Source organism: Mus musculus, chromosome 3, assembly GCF_000001635.26.
Source record: "Mus musculus strain C57BL/6J chromosome 3, GRCm38.p6 C57BL/6J".
Lineage (NCBI taxonomy): Eukaryota > Metazoa > Chordata > Mammalia > Rodentia > Muridae > Mus > Mus musculus.
This window is the reverse complement of record NC_000069.6, coordinates 48,023,997-48,032,390: the sequence shown is the minus strand read 5'-3', so window position 1 is coordinate 48,032,390 and position 8,394 is coordinate 48,023,997. Positions and strand designations below refer to the sequence as shown.

Sequence of the window (8,394 nt, the reverse complement as noted above, 5' to 3'; positions counted from 1 at the left end):
CATGGGATAGATCTCTGGATATGGCAATCACTAGATGGTCCATCCTTTCGTCACACTTCCAAATTTTGTCTCCGTAACTCCTTCCATGGGTGTTATGTTTCCAATTCTAAGAAGGGGCAAAGTGTCCACACTTTGGTCTTCATTCTCTTGGGTTTAATGTTTTTAGCAAATTATATCTTATATCTTGGGTATCCTAAGTTTCTGGGCTAATATCCACTTATCAGTGAGTACATATTGTGAGAGTTCCTTTGTGATTGGGTTACCTCACTCAGGATGATGCCCTCCAGGTCCATCCATTTGGCCAGGAATTTCATAAATCCATTCTTTTTAATAGCTGAGTAGTACTCCAATGTGTAAATGTACCACATTTTTTTGTATCCATTCCTCTGTTGAGGGGCATCTGGGTTCTTTCCAGCTTCTGGCTATTATAAATAAGGCTGCTATGAACATAGTGGAGCATGTGTTCTTCTTATCGGTTGGGGCATCTTCTGGATATATGCCCAGAAGAGGTATTGCTGGATCTTCCGGTAGTACTATGTCCAATTTTCTGAGGAACCGCCAAACTGATTTCCAGAGTGGTTGTACAAGCTTGCAAACCCACCAACAATGGAGGAGTGTTTCTCTTTCTCCACATCCTTGCCAGCATCTGCTATAACCTGAATTTTTCATCTTAGCCATTCTGACTGGTGTGAGGTGGAATCTCAGGGTTGTTTTGATTTGCATTTCCCTAATGATTAAAGATGTTGAACATTTTTTCAGGTGCTTCTCTGCCATTCCGTATTCCTAGGGCGAGAAATCTTTGTTCAGCTCTGAGCCCCATTTTTTGATGGGGTTATTTGATTTTATGGAGTCTACATCTTGAGTTCTTTATGTATAGTGGATATTAGTCCCCTGTCCGATTTGGGATAGGTAAAGATCCTTTCCCAATCTGTTGGCGGTCTTTTTGTCTTATTGACGGTGTCTTTTGCCTTGCAGAAGCTTTGCAATTTTATGAGGTCCCATTTATCGATTCTCGATCTTACAGCACAAGCCATTGCTGTTCTATTCAGGAATTTTTCCCCTGTACCCATATCTTAGAGGCTTTTCCCTACTTTCTCCTCTATAAGTTTCAGTGTCTCTAGTTTTATGTGGACTTCCTTAGTCCACTTAGATTTGACCTTAGTACAAGGAGATAGTACTGGATCAATTCGAAATCTTCTACATGATAACAACCAGTTGTGCCAGCACCATTTGTTGAAAATGCTGTCTTTTTTCCACTGGATGGTTTTAGCTCCTTTGTCAAAGATGAAGTGACCATAGGTGTGTGGGTTCATCTCTGGGTCTTCAATTCTGTTCCATTGGTCTACTTGTCTGTCACTATACCAGTACCATGCAGTTTTTATCACAATTGCTCTGTAGTACAGTTTTAGGTCCGGAATGGTGATTCCACCAGAGTTTCTTTTATCCTTGAGAAGAATTTTTGCTATCCTAGGTTTTTAGTTATTCCAGATGAATCTGCCGATTGCCTTTTCTAATTCGTTGAAGAATTGAGTTGGAATTTTGATGGGGATTGCATTGAATCTGTAGATTGCTTTTGGCAAGATAGCCATTTTTACTATATTGATCCTGCCGATCCATGAGCATGGGAGATCTTTCCATCTTCTGAGATCTTCTTTAATTTCTTTCTTCAGAGACTTGAAGTTCTTTTCATAGAGATCTTTCACTTCCTTAGTTAGAGTCATGCCTAGGTATTTTATATTATTTGTGGCTATTGAGAAGGGTGTTGTTTCCCTAATTTCTTTCTCAGCCTGTGTGTCCTTTGTGTACAGAAAGGCCATTGACTTATTTGAGTTAATTTTATATCCAGCTACTTCACTGAAGCTGTTTATCAGGCTTAGGAGTTCTCTGGTGGAATTTTTAGGGTCACTTATATATACTATCATATCATCTGCAAAAAGTGATAATTTGACTTCTTCCTTTGCAATTTGTATCCCCTTGATCTCCTTTTGTTGTCTAATTGCTCTGGCTAGGACTTCAAGTACAATGTTGAATAGGTAGGGAGAGAGTAGACAGCCTTGTCTAGTCACTGATTTTACTGGGATTGCTTCAAGCTTCTCACCATTTACTTTGATGCTGGCTACTGGTTTGCTGTAGATTACTTTTATCATGTTTAGGTATGGGCCTTGAATTCCTGATCTTTCCAAGACTTTTATCATGAATGGTGTTGGATTTTGTCAAATGCTTTCTTGGCATCTAATGAGATGATCATGTGGTTTTTGTCTTTGAGTTTGTTTATATACTGGATTAAGTTGATGGATTTCTGTATATTGAACCATCCCTGCATCCCTGGGATGAAACCTACTTGGTCAGGATCGATGATTGTTTTGATGTGTTCTTGGATTTGGTTAGCAAGAACTTTATTGAGGATTTTTGCATCAATATTCATAAGGGATATTGGTCTGAAGTTCTCTATCTTTGTGGGGTCTTTTTGTGGTTTAGGTATCAGAGTAATTGTGGCTTCATAGAATGAGTTGGGTAGAGTACCTTCTGTTTCTAGTTTGTGGAATAGTTTGTGAAGAACTAGGATTAGATCTTATTTGAAGGTCTGATAGAACTCTGCACTAAACCCATCTGGTCCTGGGCTTTTTTTGGTTGGGAGACTATTAATGACTGCTTCTATTTCTTTGGGGGATATCGGCTGTTCAGATCATTAACCTGATCTTGATTCAACTTTGGTACCTGGTATCTGTCTAGAAACTTCTCCATTTCATCCAGGTTCTCCAGTTTTGTTGAGTATAGCCTTTTGTAGAAGGATCTGATGGTGTTTTGGATTTCTTCGGGATCTGTTGTTATGTCTCCGTTTTCATTTCTGATTTTGTTAATTAGAATGCTTTCCCTGTGCCCTCTAGTGAGTCTGGCTAATGGTTTGTCTACCTTGTTGATTTTCTCAAAGAACCAGCTCCTCGATTGGTTGATTCTCTGAATAGTTCTTCTTGTTTCCACTTGGTTGATTTTGCCCCTGAGTTTGATTATTTCCTGCCATCTACTCCTCTTGGGTGAATTTGCTTCCTTTTGTTCTAGAGCTTTTAGGTGTGTTGTCAAGCTGCTAATGTATGCTTTCTCTAGTTACTTTTTGAAGGCACTCAGAGCTATGAGTTTTCCTCTTAGAAATGCTTTCATTGTGTCCCATAAGTTTGGGTATGAAGTGGCTTCATTTTCATTGAACTCTAAGAAGTCCTTAATTTCTTTCTTTATTCCTTCCTTGACCAAGGTATCATTGAGAAGAGTGTTGTTCAGTTTCCACATGAATGTTGGCTTTCTATTATTTATTTTGTTATTGAAGATCAGCCTTAGTGCATGGTGATCTGATAGGATACATGGGACAAGTTCAATATTTTTGAATCTGTTGACGCCTGTTTTGTGACCTATTATGTGGTCAATTTTGGAGAAGGTACCATGAGGTGCTGAGAAGAAGGTATATTCCTTTTTTTAGGATAAAATGTTCTGTAGATATCTGTCAGATCCATTTGTTTCATCACTTCTGTTAGTTTCACTGTGTCCCTGTTTAGTTTGTTTCCATGATCTGTCCATTGGTGAAAGTGGTGTGTTGAAGTCTCCCACTATTATTGTGTGAGGTGCAATGTGTGCTTTGAGCTTTACTAAAGTTTCTTTAATGAATGTGGCTGCCCTTGTATTTGGACCATAGATATTCAGAATTGAGAGTTCCTCTTGGAGGATTTTACCTTTGATGAGAATGAAGTGCCCCTCCTTGTCTTTTTTTGATGACTTTGGGTTGGAAGTCAATCTTATCAGATATTAGAATGGCTACTCCAGCTTGTTTCTTCATACCATTTGCTTGGAAATTTGTTTTCCAGCCTTTCATTCTGAGGTAGTGTCTATCTTTTTCTCTGAGATGAGTTTCCTGTAAGCAGCAAAATGTTGGGTCTTGTTTGTGAAGCCAGTTTGTTAGTCTATGTCTTTTTATTGGGGAGTTGAGACCATTGATATTAAGAGATATTAAGGAAAAGTAATTGTTGCTTCCTGTTATTTTTGTTGTTAAAGTTGGCATTCTGTTCTTGTGGCTGTCTTCTTTTTGGTTTGTTGAGGGATTACCTCTTGTTTTTTCTAGGGTGTTGTTCCCGTTCTTGTATTGATTTTTTTCTGTTATTATCCTTTGAAGGGCTAGATTCGTGGAGAGATAATGTGTGAATTTGGTTTTGTCATGGAATACTTTGGTTTCTCCATCTATGGTAATTGAGAGTTTGGCTGGGTATAGTAGCCTGGGATGGAATTTGTGTTCTCTTAGTGTCTGCATAACATCTGTCCAGGCTCTTCTGGCTTTCATAGTCTATGGTGAAAAATCTGGTGTAATGCTGATAGGCTTGCCTTTATATGTTACTTGACTTTTTCCCTTACTGCTTTTAGTATTCTCTCTTTATTTAGTGCATTTGATGTTCTGATTATTATGTGTAGGGAGAAATTTCTTTTCTGGTCAAGTCTATTTGGAGTTCTGTAGGCTTCTTGTATGTTCATGGGCATCTCTTTCTTTAGGCCAGAGAAGTTTTCTTCTATAATTTTGTTGAAGATATTTGCTGGTCCTTTGAGTTGAAAATCTTCATTCTCATCCATCCTATTATCCGTAGGTTTGGTCTTCTCATTGTGTCCTGGATTTCCTGGATATTTTGAGTTAGGATCTTTTTGCATTTTCCATTTTCTTTGATTGTTGTGCCGATGTTCTCTATGGAATCTTCTGCACCTGAGATTCTCTCTTCCATCTCTTGTATTCTGTTGCTGATGCTCGCATCTATGGTTCCAGATTTCTTTCCTAGGGTTTCTATCTCCAGTGTTGCCTCACTTTGGGTTTTCTTTATTGTGTCTACTTCCCTTTTTAGGTCTAGTATGGTTTTGTTCATTTCCATCACCTGTTTGTATGTTTTTTCCTCTTTTTCTGTAAGGACTTCTACCTGTTTGATTGTGTTTTCCTGTTTTTCTTTAAGGACTTGTAACTCTTTAGCAGTGTTCTCCTGTATTTCTTTAAGTGAGTTATTAAAGTCCTTCTTGATGTCCTCTACCATCATCATGAGATATGCTTTAAAATCTCTGTCTAGGTTTTCGGGTGTGTTGGGGTGCCCTGGACTGGGCGAAGTGGGAGTGCTGGGTTCTGATGATGGTGAGTGGTCTTGGTTCCTGTTAGTAAGATTCCTACGTTTACCTTTCACCATCTGGTAATCTCTGGAGTTAGTAGTTATAATTGACTCTGTTTAGAGATTGTTCTTCTGGTGATTCTGTTACCGTCTATCAGCAGACCTGGGCGACAGATTCTCTCCTCTGATTTTCAGTGCTCAGAGTACTCTCTGCTGGCAAGCTCTCTTACAGGGAAGGTGCGCAGATATCTTGTGTTTGGACCTCCTCCTGGCCGAAGAAGAAGGCCCAAAACAGGACCTTTCTCAGAAGCTGTGTTACTTTGGCAGGTCCCAGAAGTTGTCAGCTTCTGTGGTGCAGACTCTCACCTATGCAGACTAATTTCCCAAGTTCTTCGGAGACCCGGAACCAAGCAAAAGCTATGTTTATAATAATCAAAATTGGACGCGAGTCGTGGTTGCGGAGATTAGGAAGACTCCAGATCCAACACGGCTCTTGCCCTTACTTGCCATGGAGAAGACCGAGCTGATCCAGAAGGCCAAGCTGGGGAGCATGCCGAGCACTAAGACGACATGGCCACCAACATGAAAGCCATGACTGAGCAGGGCACGGAGCTGTCCAAAGAGTTGCATAACCTGCTTTCGGTGGCCTACAAGAACGTGGACGGGGTGTGTGGGGGGGGGGTAGGTCCTCCTGGAGGGTCATCTTGAACATTGAGCAGAAGACCGACACCTCCGACAAGAAGTTGCAGCTGATCAAGGACTATTGGGAGAAAGTGGAGTCGGAGCTGAGGTCCATCTGCACCATGGGCCTGGAATTGTTGGATAAGTATTTAATAGCCAGTGCAACTAATCCCGAGAATAAGGTCTTCTATCTGAAAATAAAGGGAGATTATTTCCAATATCTTGCTGAAGTAGCTTGTGGTGACGATCAAAAAGAAACAATAAAAAATTCCCAAGGAGCCTACCAAAAGGCTTTTGATATAAGCAAGAAAGAGATGCAGCCTTCGCATCCAATCCACCTGGTGTTGGCTCTTAACTTTTCTGTATTTTACTATGAGATCCTAATAATCCAGAGCTTGCCTGCACACTGGCTAAAATGGCTTTTGACGAGGCCATCGCAGAGCTTGATACACTGAACGAAGACTCCTACAAAGACAGCACCCTCATCATGCAGTTGCTTAGAGACAACTTAACATTAATGGACATCGAACAGTGCAGGAGAAGAATGTGATGCAGCAGAGGGGGCCGAAAACTAAAGGCATCCAGGGCACCAGCCTCCTTCTCCTTAAGAAAACCTTTTTACATCTCCGTTTTTTATTCCACTTGGATTTACTCTAGCAAGGAAGCCCATTCATGTGTATGGGATCAACTGTTTATAGTCTTTTCACACTGCAGCTTTGGGGAAACTCCATCCCTTGGTTTGTGCTGTCTCTGCCTTCCTGGAGTGCAGTTACTGCTGTAGAAAAGTATCAATAGCTTCATTTCATAGAAACACGAGTAACTTCCAGACACGTGTGTAGAGGAGTGACAGCGCACTTGGTATTTAAGTAATCTGAACCAGTTCTGCAAGGGAGAGTGTTTTGTATTACTGGGAAGATATGGGAAATGTAGTGCATTACAATTTACAGTAATTGTAATAATTTCTTGATTTCTACATTCCTTTTCTGAACCTTCTTGGGGGTTTCCTTTCAGAAGCAACTTTTCCATGAATCTTGCTATCCAAGCTGGAGTGTGTCACAGGTCTTTTGCCCCAGTGGGTTTTCTTGCAGTTGTTTATTGCAGTGAGTCATTGGTCTGGTTCTAGGTTTCTGGCTTTTGCTACTCTATCAATACTAAATCTTCACTGATAGTCCTATGAGATATACTGTTGTTGCCCTGTGTCATAGAGACTTTCCAAGATTGGCCCCTTCATAACTCTAGTAGTTCAAGATTGGTGTCTTAGTCAGGGTTTCTATTCCTGCACAAACATAATGACCAAAAAGCAAGATGGGGAGGAAAGGGTTTATTCAGCTTATATTTTCCACATTGCTGTTGATCACCAAAGGACTAGGACTGGAACTCAAGCAGGTCAGAGAGCAGAGTTGAGTTTCATGCGTTTAGCAAATTGTATCTTATATCTTGGGTGTCTTAAGTTTCTGGGCTAATATCCACTTATCAGTGAGTACATGTTGTGTGCGTTCCTTTGTGATTGGGTTACCTCACTCAGGATGATGCCCTCCAGGTCCATCCATTTGCCTAGGAATTTCATAAATTCATTCCTTTTAATAGCCGAGTAGTACTCCATTGTGTAAATGTACCACATTTTCTGTATCCATTCCTCTGTTGAGGGGCATCTGGGTTCTTTCCAGCTTCTGGCTATTATAAATAAGGCTGCTATGAACAGAGTGGAGCATGTGTCCTTCTTACCGGTTGGGACATCTTCTGGATATATGCCCAGGAGAGGTCACTTTGCCCCTTCTTAGAATTGGGAACAAAATACCCATGGAAGGAGTTACAGAGACAAAGTTTGAAGCTGAGACAAAAGGATGGACCATCTAGAGACTGCCATATCCTGGGATCCATCCCATAATTAGCTTCCAAACGCTGACACCATTGCACACAGTAGCAAGATTTTGCTGAAAGAATCCAGATATAGCTTTCTCTTGTGAGACTATGCTGGGGCCTAACAAACACAGAAGTGGATGATCACAGTCAGCTATTGGATGGATCACAGGGCCCCCAATGGAGGAGCTAGAGAAAGTACCCAAGGAGCTAAAGGGAACTGCAACCCTATAGGTAGAACAACAATATGAACTAGCCAGTACCCTGCCGGAGCTCCTGTATCTAGCTGCATATGTGTCAAAAGATGGCCTAGTTGGCCATTACTGGAAAGAGAGGCCCATTGGACTTGCAAACTTTATATGCCCCAGTACAGGGGAACACCAGGGCCAAAAAGGGGGAGTGGGTGGTAGGGGAGTGGGGGAGTGGGTATGGGGGACTTTTGGGATAGCATTGGAAAGGTAAATGAGGAAAATACCTAATAAAAATTTAGAAAATAAAAGTATAAATCCTACCCATTCCATTAGGTAATATCAAGAGTCCAAGTGGCTTCAGCTGCTGATCTAAAACCATGACAATTAAAAAAAAAAAAAAAAAGGAAGCAGAGTTGATGGAGAGGCCATGGAGGGATGTTACTTACTGGCTTGCTTCCCCTGGCTTGCTCAGCTTGCTTTCTTATAGAACCCAAGATAACAAGCCCAGGGATGGTACCACCCACAATTGGCCCTCCTAC

The 8,394-nt window shown here is 41.0% G+C and overlaps 1 pseudogene across 1 annotated transcript; it reads left to right on the top strand.

Moving 5' to 3' along the window:
* The first annotated feature begins 5,631 nt into the window (after window positions 1-5,631).
* On the top strand, window positions 5,632-6,379 carry Gm7977 (predicted gene 7977; annotated as a pseudogene). Its single transcript, NR_040408.1, has one exon. The product of NR_040408.1 is annotated as a predicted gene 7977 (transcript).
* The last annotated feature ends 2,015 nt before the right edge of the window (window positions 6,380-8,394 follow it).